Source organism: Antechinus flavipes, chromosome 4 (genome assembly GCF_016432865.1).
Source record: "Antechinus flavipes isolate AdamAnt ecotype Samford, QLD, Australia chromosome 4, AdamAnt_v2, whole genome shotgun sequence".
NCBI lineage: Eukaryota > Metazoa > Chordata > Mammalia > Dasyuromorphia > Dasyuridae > Antechinus > Antechinus flavipes.
This window is the reverse complement of record NC_067401.1, coordinates 385,492,122-385,505,786: the sequence shown is the minus strand read 5'-3', so window position 1 is coordinate 385,505,786 and position 13,665 is coordinate 385,492,122.

Sequence of the window (13,665 nt, the reverse complement as noted above, 5' to 3'; positions counted from 1 at the left end):
AACATGGCACTAGAGTGGAAAAAAATCTTCAGACTTTAATGCAATTATCTCATTTTTTCAGATGAATAACCTGAGACATGGGGAAATTAATTATGTCTGTCATTACAATGGTAGTATTTGAAATACTTTTTGATTACTTTGAACTCAAAAAGTTATTCCAAGGTCAGTCAGGACTGACCCTCTGCATCAAAAAGACTATGTTCCTTCAGACATACTTCACTAATGACCCTCTTGTCCTAATATTCACCCCTCTAGATTCCTGCCAGGAGACTGGGCAGCCAAATGCCTGGTTGAGTTTTTTGGGAAGTAGATGAGATTTGACAAATAAGAAAACAGTTGGGATCTGGAAGAGACATTACATATTCCACTCTCAATTCTGCCACCTGCTTTTCCAATGGGAAAGAAAACTGGATCCCCGCTGTCTTCTTGACCCCTGTGGAACTAGCCAGTATTTTCAGCCTTGTTTTCTTGTATTTTCCTGCAAAAGAGAACTGAGTATATGCAAAGTGTCAATTTGAAAACCACCCTTACCTCTCTCATCCTTTTCTGTTGTGTAAGTCCTGTGAGTCCTGCCTTAGCAATCTAGCCTGACATATTCCCTGGGAAGGACAGAAGGGGTCGTGATGGGTCTGCAGTCAGCCCCAGGGGCTGTGAAATGAAGTCAATTAAGCATTCACAGAACAAACATATTTCTAACAGTTAGGAGGAGCAGCTCAGGCTCAAGTCCTAGGAAGGGGAGACTAAACTCCTGGGCTCCAGTAGTGCCTCAGAGCTGACTGGCAACTGGGAATGTGCCTCTGTCTGAGGGGTCAGGATTTTTATCAAGTTTCAGTTTCTTAATCTGTAAAAGAAGTATGGACATTAAAAGTCTGTGAGAAACTAAACATTCCCAGCTGGGGTTTTAGTCCCATCTAATGACATTTCCTGGGTTCTATCTCTTTTCCTGGTAGCCCAGCCAGTCAATGGGGGAGGACAAAGGAGGCAGGGAATTAGGGAGAAGTAAGATAGAGTGCTTCCCCTTTGTCTTGCTTCTCTGCATTGGATTCGGAATTAGAGGGGGACAGAGACAGTATTTATTAACACTTTCTTTGTAGAAAAGGGAAGAGGGAGTAGGGAAGAAATAGAAATTTTTAAAGTCTAATACAAATTGATTTAAGCAGTGACTGAAAAAGACAATTCTCTGGATTCTATAGCATTGAGTTCCTAGTTATTTTGTCAACCTGGTTGGGGTGAAGGTGGGAAAATATAGAGAGGACAAGTTGGAGCAGAGGGAAGTTAACCTGAAAACCAGAATTGCTGCTTACACCAGAGGTCAGCTAGGTGGCACTATCTAATGGACAGAATGCTGAACTAGAATCAGAAAGATTCATCTCCTTGAGTTCAAATTTGTGATCAGACACTTATCTGTGTGATCCGGGCAAATCACTTAATTCTTGTTTGCCTCAATTTCCTCATCTATAAAATGAGCTGGAGAAAGAAATTGCAAACCTCCCCAGCATCTTTGCTGAGAAAACCCCCAAATGGGGCCATGAAGAGTTGGACGTACCTGAAAAACAACAACTCCCACCAAATCCTATCTGCTCCACCCTTAAAAAACAAAAGAAACCATAACCCAAACCTGCCATTCCAGCAATCATTCTGAATCTCTCTTCATCTTCATGGCTAAGATTCTTGATTAAGTTGTATACACTGACAATATCCACTTCCTCTCATCTCACTTTGTTCTGAATTCTCTGCAATCTGGTTTCTGATCTTATCATTCAACTGAAATAACTCTCTCCAAAAGCCACCATGATCTCTTCATCTCCAAATGTCTCTTCTTTCTTTACCTCTCTGAAGTCCCTCACTGCCAGTTCCTGTTCCTTTGTCTTCTCTCTCCTCTATTCTTTCCTGGTGGTTCTCCTTTTGTGGAACCACTTCTCAGACTCTTTAGTTAGATGTTTACTCAGGTTAGATGCAATGATTCTGGATGTACATCAAGGCTCTGCCCTGGGCCATATTTTCTCCTCATTCTATGCCATCTCACTTTGTGATTTGCTCACTTCTCATGGGTTCAATGATTATCTCTATGAAGATGATTCTCAGATCTAGGGAGCCATCCCTACCCTCTCCCTATGCTCTATTCTCATGCCACCAGTTGTCTCTTGAACAATTCAAATTGGCTGTAACATGGACATGCAAACTCAATATGTCTAAAACAGAACTCATTATCTTTTCCCAAATCCTTTTCCCCTCCTAATGTCCCTATTACTGTTGGAGTACTGCTATCCTCTCAGTACCCCACTCTTACAAACTCAGCCTTATCCTAAACTTAATTACAATGTCTCTCTCTATATATATGCCTTCTCTTTACTCAATCACTATCCTGATAACCCTCCCATAAACTCATTGAACTATTGCAATGGTCTTCTGGGGGAGGGTCTCTCTGTTTCTTCTTGCATAAATCCATCTTCCATTTAGCTTCCAAAGTGATGGACTCTCCCCACCCCCCACACACTCAATAAATGTCACTGCCTCTCTATTACCTCTAGGATCAATCCATATGGCTTTCTGTTTGACTTTTAAAAACCTTCACAATTTGGGTCCTTGTTACTTATCAAATTTCTTGAAACCTTCCTCCTTTCTGTTTACTCTTTGAGCCAGAGATATTTTAGCCTTCTTTCTGGTTCTCTTTTCTGGTTTACCCCGACTATCCCTCATGCTTAGATGTTCTCCCTTCTTACCTCTATGTCCCGGCTTTCTTCAAGACTCAGCTCAAATCTCACTTCTGCTGGACTTTCCTGATATACCACTTCTCCCACCCCATTTTAGGGCTTTACTACTACTACTACTACTTCTTCTTCTTCTTCTTCTTCTTCTTCTTCTTCTTCTTCTTCTTCTTCTTCTTCCTCCTCCTCTCCTCCTCCTCCTCCTCCTCCTCCTCCTCCTCCTCCTCCTTCTTCTTCTTCTTCTTCTTCTTCCTTCTTCTTCTTCTTCTTCTTCTTCCTTCTTCTTCTTCTTCCTTCTTCTTCTTCTTCTTCTTCTTCTTCTTCTTCTTCTTCTTCTTCTTCTTCTTCTCCTCCTCCTCTTCCTCCTCCTCTCCTCCTCCTCCTTCTTCTTCTTCTTCTTCTTCTTCTTCCTTCTTCTTCTTCTTCTTCTTCTTCCTTCTTCTTCTTCTTCTTCTTCTTCTTCTTCTTCTTCTTCTTCTTCTTCTTCTTCTTCTTCTTCTTCTTCTCCTCCTCCTCTTCCTCCTCCTCCTTCTTCTTCTTCTTCTTCCTCCTCCTCCTCCTACTCTTCCTCCTCCTCCTTCTTTTTCTTCTTCTTCTTTTTCTTCTTCTTCTTCTTCTCCTCCTTCTCTTGTCCTGATTTCCTCATTAATTAATACCTCCCACCTTCACTGTATACTTTTTTTTGCATATATCCTATATTTATTTATCTTTGAACATGATATATTTCCCCTGGTAGAATAGAAGCTCTTTGGTGACAAAGACTGTCTTAACTGTTAGGTAAAGATGTTGAAAACTATGCCAACTGTGAGGTCCAGGACCAATAAGCAACCTTGAACTTTATAATCATCTATCTTCATTCTTGAATCCACCAATACTCTTTCTGAATCCATTTCCCAGTGACTAGAATACTCCTATCAATTTTTTCTCCTGTCATCCCAGTGATATTTAGTCCTTGACTGCAGAAAAATAAATCTTTTTCCTAAATCCCAGATGTCAAATCCCTCATTTTCATCCACCTCGATTCTATTTCCTTTAAATTTTCATTCCAAATCTTCCTATCATCTCCACTACACCTTCTCTAACTTTCACTTAATCATAAACATACTTTCTTCCATTTTAAACCTCTTCTTTTTTTTTGGTCTTTCTACCTTCTGGCACTCATTGAGACCTGATTCTATCTTGACAACACTCCATCTCTGTTCATCCTTTCTAGTACAGTTGATACCTTTTGTCATATCCATGATGAACTTCTGTTTTACTTTAGCTACAAATCTATTTTTGTCATTCCCTCACAAGTAGTCTACTTCCATGTTCAAAAGCTTCAAAATATCTTTATTTGATCATAATCTCTTATTATTTCACCTCTCCTGTGCCTTATTATTCTTTGTCTGTTCCTTGTCTTTACCAAAATTTCTTGTCTTCAATATTTTTCCCAGCACATCACCCCTTTTCTGACTATACTTTTATCTCTTCTCAATTTGACCCTATTAATTAACTACTTCAGTTCTGCACAATTCATTGAAGTCTTGTCCTATTGCCACTCAAGATCAAAATTCAACTCTGGATTATTGCCATCATTGGCCTCCTTGACTCTTACTCATTAGTTACTGGAGGAAGATGCTGGGCTTTTTTGTTTGTTTGTTTTGTTTTGTTTTGTTTTGGTAAGGAGGGGCTTCTCCTTCACATCATTCCCACTAGCTGTAGGCATATCTCAAAGTCCTTCCTTAGGCACCCCCTCTCTTTTTTCTATATTTTCTCTCTTTAGGTGATTTCTTCAAGTCCCAAGGCTATGTCTTAAAACTTTTCTCATCTCCTTCTAGTTCATTTCATGATTCCATCAATTCCAAGAGTTCAATTATCCTCTCCATTTAGATGAGTCTCCAGACTATACATTTAGTATCTTACTTCCGAGCTCCAATATCAACCATTAATTGCCAATTAGTGCTAATATCATATTGGATGTCCCAAACTCAACAAGTCTAAAAGAGAACTCATTACTTTTCTCTCCAAACCCTTACTTCTTCCAACTTCCCTATCGTTGCTAAGAGTAGCACCATTTTTCCAGTCATCCAGGTCACTGGAATCCCTGATTATTCTCTCTCACTCACCCCACAGTTTCTATCAATGGTAATATCTTATTTCTATTTCTACAACATCTCTTGCATCCATGCTCTTCTCTCTACTTACTCAATCACCACCTAGTTCAGACCTTATTCCCTCTCACCTAGACTATTACAATAGCCTAGACATTGTTTTTTCCATTAGTTTTTTTTCTTTTCCAATTCATCTATCACATAGCAAAGTGAGTTTCCTAAAGCTAATGTCACGTTCTAAGTGTCACACACATATACACATACACAGAAGACCATGTCATATATCCTAATTAATAAATTTCATGGGTTTCACTTTACATCTAACATTTAGAGCTCTTTATAGCTTTGCTCCTTCTGACTTTCAATTCTTATATATTAATCCTGTACTTATACTGTGAGGTTTAGCTATATTGGTCTTTTTGTCCTCTCTCCCCATCTTTGTCCTGTTGTACAGGCTTCCCTTCATTCTTGGAATTCAATTTCTTCTCATTGCTACCTCTTAGATTACTGGCTTCCTTCCAGAATCAGCTCAAACACTACCTTCTACAAGGAACTTTGTTGGTCCCCATATGTAGTGCCTCTATGGTACTTTGTGTTCACTTGGTATGTATCATATGTAGACTTATAAATGTTTAGTCTGCACTGCCATGAAGATACAACCAGAATCTACTGGCTAATGATATTTTGGAGATATATATATATTTATATATCTGTCTATCTCCCAATAGAATGTAAGTTCCTTGAGAACAGGGAATGGCACATAGTAAATACTAAACATATGCTTGTTGATTGATTGATTGATTGATGGATTGAAAAGATCTAGATACAAGTTAGATTCTGATATAAAATCAAAGTTCTAGAGCTTTGTTAATAAGAGATTTCCAAAGATGAAACCTAGTTCATGTGAGTTTGGTGCTATGCTTTTGAACCATGGTTTATTTTCCTAAAATATAACTTTCATCATATTACTAATCACCTTGGCTCAAAATTCTTCAGAAAATCTTTATTGATTGTTTCATCAGTTCTTGTATTCATCCTCCTGGCTTTCAAGGACCTCTAAAATTCTAGTCTTACCCTACTTAGTTTCCACTGCTCCAATTCACATACTCTTCTGGTCAATAGTCTTTTTTCAATCATGTTTGACTCCTTGTGACCCATTTGAGCTTTTCTTGGCAAAGATGCTAGAATTATTTGTTTGTCATTTCCTTTTCCAGCTCATTTGACAGATAAGGAATTGAGGCAAATAGATACTAAAGTTATTTGCTTGTCATTTCCTTTTCCAGGTCATTTGGCAGATGAGGAATGGAGGCAAATTAGGGTTAAGTGGCTTGCCTGGGATCATGCAGCTGGTAAATTTTTGAAGCCAGATTTGAATCCATGAAGGCGGACTATCCACTGTACCAACTAGCTAACTCCAAATAAATGGATTTCCTTTACAGTTTATTCTGTTCCCTAATCTCTGTCTTCCTTCCATCTACCTATTTTTTTCTTTCAAAGCCCAGTCCAAGCCCAATCTCTACCTTCTCCATGAAAGTTTCTGCCTTCCTCCATTCAACAAACACTGAATGCCTACTATGTGTGAGGATTTGTGTCTTGACTATGTCTATCTAGAGTGACATTTCCACACTTTTCTTGTATTCATGGTCAGTGATACACAGTTCAGCACAGTTGCTCCCTAATTGTTTTCCATGTGTTCCTTTGGTTTTCTCAAAGAGATCTTCACTTCCCATTTAGCATCTATTTAGCATAGGGGATAGCATCTTAGGTAGGAAGACTTGAGTTTGAATCCTCACTCAGACTCTCCCTCCTTTCCCCACTTAGTATTATTGTATTTTTTTCCAACTACATATAGTTTTTAATATCTGGTTTTAGAGTTTGAATTCCAGCAAGTAATATGATAGAGGTTATACATATATGATCATGTTAAACATATTTCCACATTAGCCAAGTTGTGAAAAAATAATCAGAACAAAAGGGAAAACTATGGAGAAAGAAAAAAAAAGAGTGAAAATAGTGCTTCAATCTGCATTCAGATTCCATAGTTCTTTCTCTGAGTGCAGATGGCATTTTCCACCACAAGTCTTAGAGAATTGTCTTGGAGCATTGTGTTGTTCATTGTACAATGTTGCTGTGTACTGTGTTCTCCTGGTTCTGCTCACTTCACTGAGTGTCAATTGATGTCTTCCCAGGTTTTTCTGAAATTTGCCTGCTCATCATTTATGGAACAGTAGTATTGCTCAGCCATTCCCCACTTGATGGACATCCATGTGGTTTGGGAACTACAAGACACTGAGAAGAAGAAGTTACAAATGCAACAGCCCTGGACCTCAAAAGAGTTTCTATTTTATCTGGGGAGGTAGGAGGGAACAGCATGTACATAGGATGTTAAATACGGTAAGATAATAGAATGGGATCCAGATACAGGAAGGATGATGAGGCTGATAGGAATGGGTTTGAGGGACTGGAGTGTTATCTCTGGAGCTGTGAGCTTCTGCTTAAGTAGCTTGGTTAAGTCTAAATTACAGGGATTTTGAGTGGAGGAACAGAACAATAGATAGTCATGTCCTTTGCAGTAGCAATGGTAATGTTGATTTGATTATCATTCTCTGAGAAAGAGTTTGGGTGGGTGAGTGGGAAGCAGCAGGACAGAAAGCTGCCTGAAGGCCAAAGCATATAGGTGACTAATTATAGAAGAGTGAGATAGGGCTGAGATACTCACCTTCTAGACATCCATCCATCAGACCATCTTGTCCTAGAGCTCACACCAAAGATGATTAGATTATCTTCCCTGGGGTAGGAAGAAGGCTTTGGAAGGCATTTGATTCTGGACTGGTAGCCTGTGTGGAGGCGGTAGTTGGGCAGGGAAGAAATTGAGATGTTACTTCCACCATTCTGCCTCTCAAGCATAGTTCCTGACTGAAAATCTTCCCTTCTCTTATGGAACAGATGGATCCTTTCATCAGTCATTGGATGAGGAAAATCAAAGAAGAAAATCAGGTATGAGTGGAGCTAACTGACCTCTAAAGATTCTTACAAGGGATTTTAACCTCAGGAGAAATTATATGAGATTGAATCAAAAATTATTTGAGTGATGGTTTTGTATACATATGCAGATGATGCTAATTATCCTCATTCGCTCAAGTTTGGGTTTTCCAAGCAAAATAAAGTTGGAATAATTATAGGAGGCTATGTCTGATACTCAAGTCAAAAATCCCAGGAAAATTAAAAATTCTAGGAGGGGAAAACGTTTTTGGCTCAAAATTCTCTTTGTTTTTCTGATTGAGGTCATTTAAAGGGTTGCAGAATTACAAGCAATTTCCAAATGTACTTTAGTATAATACAAAGTCAATCTAGCCCTAGGACTTAAGGAAGTATTAGTGTTGGAACTGGAAGATTCCTTCCCTTTGAGCAATAGTTCAATAGTACAGTGTTTTCCAAACTGGGAGGGAAAGGTCATAGAGACTGGTATCCTGGAAAGATTTCTGGGGCCTACAATGGGTGTTCCCTGCCTTCTTCCCCTTCCTTTGGCTCTCTAATTCAACTTTTGCTCTGTATGCAGCTGTTATGGATAGATAGGAGGGGCAACCTCATCACTCAAAGCTGGTCATTAAATAATTAATAAATACTTATTAAACACTTAATATATATCAGACTCTGTGCTATACAGTGGGAATATAAAAAAGAAGCAAAAGATAGTCCTGTCCTCAGAGAGCTTACAATCTAATGGAGGGAACAACATGCCAAAAATGTAAGGGTTCAGGTTCTAGTTGTTCTCGTTCTAAAAAAAAAAAAAGAAAAAAAATGTAGCCACTATGATCTTTCCCCTTGTTCCCTACTCCTCTCTGCTTTATTTTCTCCTGGGAAAATGGTTGCAAAACAGTATAATCCAGGAGAAGCCAGAAATTACTTTTCCCATGGGAGACAGATTCTCATGAAAATCAAGAACCAGGTGAGAACTGGAAGGGCTTATTATGACATGGTCATGAGCTGATGAAGGTAAGTAGAAAGCACTGGAGCCATTTGGTTTATGAAAAGAAAGTTAAAAACAGGCTTAATAATAATCTTCAAATACAAGTAGATCAGCTGTTTATTATCTGAAGAGTATTAGACTAGAAGAAAAAAAAATATGAAATACTCTAAAGAGATGGGGACATTAGCTATAAGGAAGAATGTACTCCCTCCTGAAGAGCTGTCTAGGGAGGAAAGAGTCTCTTTCTCTGAGTAGCTTTAATATGACATCCTGACTAGAGGCAGGGGGTTAGTCCAAATGGACTTTTTTGATCTTCTGGCTCGTGGCTGTATGATATCCTCACACATTTAAAATAATGAAAATTCTATTTAAATGAATAAAGAAGAAGAGGAAAAAGTCATTGTTATGGTCCCAATAATCAAGTTGGGATAGACTTGGAGCAGGTAAAGTTGTCCCTGGATGGACTCAACTAGGTCATTGTAGCCCCACCCCTACCACTCATGTATGGAAAATATCAAGAGTATGTGTTTTTCCATTAACTCCTGGGCTTTGGAGACACAGGATGTTTTCATACAGAAAGCTCTTTGGGCATTTAGAAATGAAATATTCTTCTCTAGAGGTCTTCCAACCCATCTCCTGGCCTCCAGGCAGGATGATGACTAATCAATCTCAGAGCTCCGAATTCAGCCTATTCTTAGACATTATTAAGAAAGGAAATTTCACCACACCCTCAGAAATCCATCCTTCTTCTGCTCTAGCCTTAAATCAGCCCAACTTTGGTCTCTGTACCCCTTGGCAGTGAATCTTCTTCTACCCTTTATTCAATGTGAAAGAAATTAAACTTTAGAGTATGCACAGGAGAAATAAAACATGATTTGATATACTCAATAGGACAATAATTATTTCCCCAATATTCCCCTTATCCTCTTGATAAAATTTAGATTGGGAATTCCTAATAAAACAGAAGATTGTTTTAGGCAAGAGGCAAAGTTGCTGGAATTGAGTTTAAATGACAATCCTTCCATTTACTAGCTGTATGATGCTAGTGAGTAATTTAAGCTCTCTGGACTTCTATTTCTTGATCTGCAAAATGTGGAAGTAGGAATACCTCTAAATGGAGGATCTTAACGCCATAGGTTTTAGACCTGGAAATTATCTTATCTAGCTTTTAAAAAAATTTACAGGTAAGGAAACTGAGGCACTCAGCAAAATACAAAAAATAGAATAGGCCATATCTCCAATAGTACCCGGCCCATTATGCCAAATGGATCAACAGCTGGTTACTGTCTCCTTTCTTTTAAACAATGGGAAGTGTGCCAGGGAATATCATGGCAGATAAGAACAGCTGGAACTAACCAAGGGAGGCTTATTACATCAAAACCAGTGTCTCCAACAGCCTTTTGTTCCTCCTGCCCTTTCTCTAGCAGCCTTCATTCTAAAGGACATTTGCCTCTGATCTAAGTGGGAGATTCTGGCCTTGGATGGAGAAACAATCCTTATCATGCCTGGAAAATGAAAACAGTTAATGTTTTTCCATTTCATGCAGGGCGCCAGTGCACACAGAGAGCTTTAAGAAAGAAAGCTGCTTAAGTGTTCTTAAAATTTTTTTTTTTTTAAAAAGGCCCTTTCATCAAAGTATTTCAGTTTCTCTATTTTTAGAAACTGACGCCTTTCTCTAAGCATTTCAATCAGGTTTGTGAAAGTCACTGATCTCCCTCTTGTGCCTTTCTAAAGAGCCATATGTATACAGGCATAGGTCCTGGCACCATGTGCACATATACACACACATGCATGTGCATTCTCCACCCCCCCAAATGCAGGGTGCCTTCTGCCTTTGCCCTAACAGGGGGACACATCATTTATGTGAGGATGTGAGTGGGAAGCATGATTCCAGGAGAGAAAGGCAAGATTCACTGCCCCTTCAAACCCTGAGTATTTGTTAGAAGCCAACTTAATGCCTGCAAATAAAATAGCTGCTTTGAACAAAGCTGGGGGATGGTGGAATGCAGGAAAAGAAAGAAGCTCTAGAATCTAGGTTCCTAAAAGAACACTGGAGATCCAAATGGCCCTTCAGCATGAGGGAAAAAAAGTAGGATCACTCTTTTAGGAATCAGGACACTGTTACCCCAGCCCCAGCTTTGACAATGATTCTATAGGTGGCACTGGCCAAATCTCATTTCTTTCAGTCTAAGGTTCATCCTTAGTAAAAAATAAACAGAGGTGGGTGAGATGGGGGTGGGCTAGATTAGCTCCAAGGTCTTTTTCTTGGAAAATTCCATTTATGAGTCTATAAAATAGCCAGGGCCACCAAACACAGATGTCCAGAAAGCAGCAAGTTTAGGCTCTAACAGGGCCAAGGCAAAGCCAGGTGCTGCTGACATCCCTGGGGAACTGAAGAGAGGATGGGGTTTGCAAGCGTAGACTGTCCTGTTGCCAAGGGGATGAGAGTGAAAGGAGGGCTAAAAGGAAGGAACAGAGGAGGAATTTATAAGCTTTCTCTTTATACAAACCAGACTCAGAAGTTTTCTTTTTTCAGCTGGTGGAGCATCACAGCTGCCATATTTACTCACCTGGGGGCTGTATTTTCAGAATCATTTACCCCTAGTTCAAAAGGAAATTCAGCAAAGCTAGGAAAACTTTCCCCAAGTTAGCTTTTCAGGCCCACAGACTGAGCAAGGCCATGACCCCTAACTAGGTGAAAACAGCACTGTTCTCCAGGTAGGGTAAACAGGGAAAGGGGAATGTGCAAGCATTTAATTATAGCACACATTTATATAGCCTAAAGTGCTTTCTTCACAATAATCCTATGAGGCAGGCCTGGCAATTTCTATCAAACACATTCATTATAGGAGAAAACCTAGACTTAGAAGAATTAAGTGATTTACTCATGATCACATATCTACTAAAGGAAAATGGTTGATTTTAAACCCTAATGTTAGGGTTCCAGTATTCTTTTTTCTTCATTAGAAGGACCTTGAAAAAGAAAGGAATTTTATCATTGTGACTAGTCTCTTCTTCTTTGTCCTAAATGGCTCACACTTATTTCAAGACCTCATAGCAAGCTCTCTGGACTTGGAGACTGATCTGCTCCAAAACTTTCAGTGGCTCCCTATTGCTTATCAGCTAAAGTCCAAACGCCTTAGCCTATTAGTTAAATTGACAAATATATATTTCTTTTTTTGCCCTGGAAATCTTAGTTTATTTATTTTTAATAACATCGTTTTATGAATTATGTTAGGAGAGAAAAATCAGAGCAAATAGGAAAAACCATGGGAGAAATTTAAAAAAACCCAGAAAAAAGACGTGAACATAACATGTTGATTTACATTGTCTCCTTAGTTTTTTTCTTTGGTTGCAGATGGCATTTTCTGTCCAAAATCTATTGAGCTTCCACTGGATCACTGAACTACTGAGAAAAACCAAGCCTTTCATAGTTGATCATTGCACACTCTTACTGTTACTATGTTCAATGCATTCCTGCTTCTGCTTGTTTCACTCAGCATTAGTTCATAGAAATCTTTCCAAGCTTTTCTATAATCAGCTTGTTCATTATTTTTTATAGAACCATAATATTCCATTACCTTCATGTACCACAGCTTGTTCAGCCATTCCCCATTTGATGGGCATCCATTCCTTTTCCAGTTCTTTGCTACCACAAAAAAGCTGCTATATTTTGGCACATGTGGGTCCTTTTCCCTCCTTTATGATTTCCTTGGGATACAGACCCAGCAATGGCATTGCTGGATCAAAGGGTGTGCACAGTTCTATAGTCCTTTGGGCATAGCTCCAAATTGCTCTCCAGAATGGTTGGATCATTTCACAACTTCACCAACAATGTATGTGTCCCAGTTTTTCCACATCCACTCCAACATTTATCATTACCTTTTCTTATCATCTTAGCCAATCTGAAAGGTGTGAGGTAATACCTAAAAGTTGTTTTAGTTTTCATTTCTTTCATCAATAGTGATTTAGAGCATTTTTCATACAGCTACAAATGACTTTAATTTCATCATCTGAAAATTGTCTGTTCATATCCTTTGACCATTTATCAATCAGGAAATGAGACAGATATTTATTAAATATCTATTATATATGAGGCTGCTATTATGCAAAGATAAAAGATGATATCTTGCCTGTCCTTTGGAAACTTTTGAAAGTCTGTTGGTGGGGAGGTGAAAACACAATATGTGCACAAATAAATATTACACAAAGCAAGTTACTAGGAGAAAAAGAGAGGTCTTGATAAGGTCACCTAGGAAACTTTGAGGAAGTAGAAAACACTGGGAACTTTCAAAGCAGCAGTAGCACCTGAGTTGCCCATAAAGAAAAAACGGATTTTGAGAGGAAGGGAAGAGGAATTAGTGCATTGTAGGCATGGGAAACAATTTGTATGAATGTATGGAAGAAGAAGATGGCGTAATGGGTTTTGGGAACATTTTAGAACATCTTGGGAACACATAGTCCATCTGGAACACAGAATCTTTGAAAGGAACGGAAGTAATAATAATGATAATTATTTGTTATTTGATAAATGGTCAAATGATACAAGCAGGAAGTTTTCAGAGGAAGTCAAATCTATTAAGTCATTTGGAGGGAAAAAAGCTTTGTCAGTAATAATTAGAGAAATGCAAATTAAAACAACACCGAGATTTTACCCAACACCTAATAGATGGGCAAAAAAGGGAAGTGACAAATGTTGGAGGGTCTGTGAGAAAACAGGTACATTCCTATACTGTTGGGAGAATTGTGAACTAGTCCAGCCATTCTGGAAAGCAATTTGAAACTATACTCCCAGAACTATTAAATTATATATCCGTTGACTTGGTTCTATCATTGAATAGATTTGTGCCCCAAAGAAATCAAAGAAAGAGGAAAAGGACTGCTATCATACAAA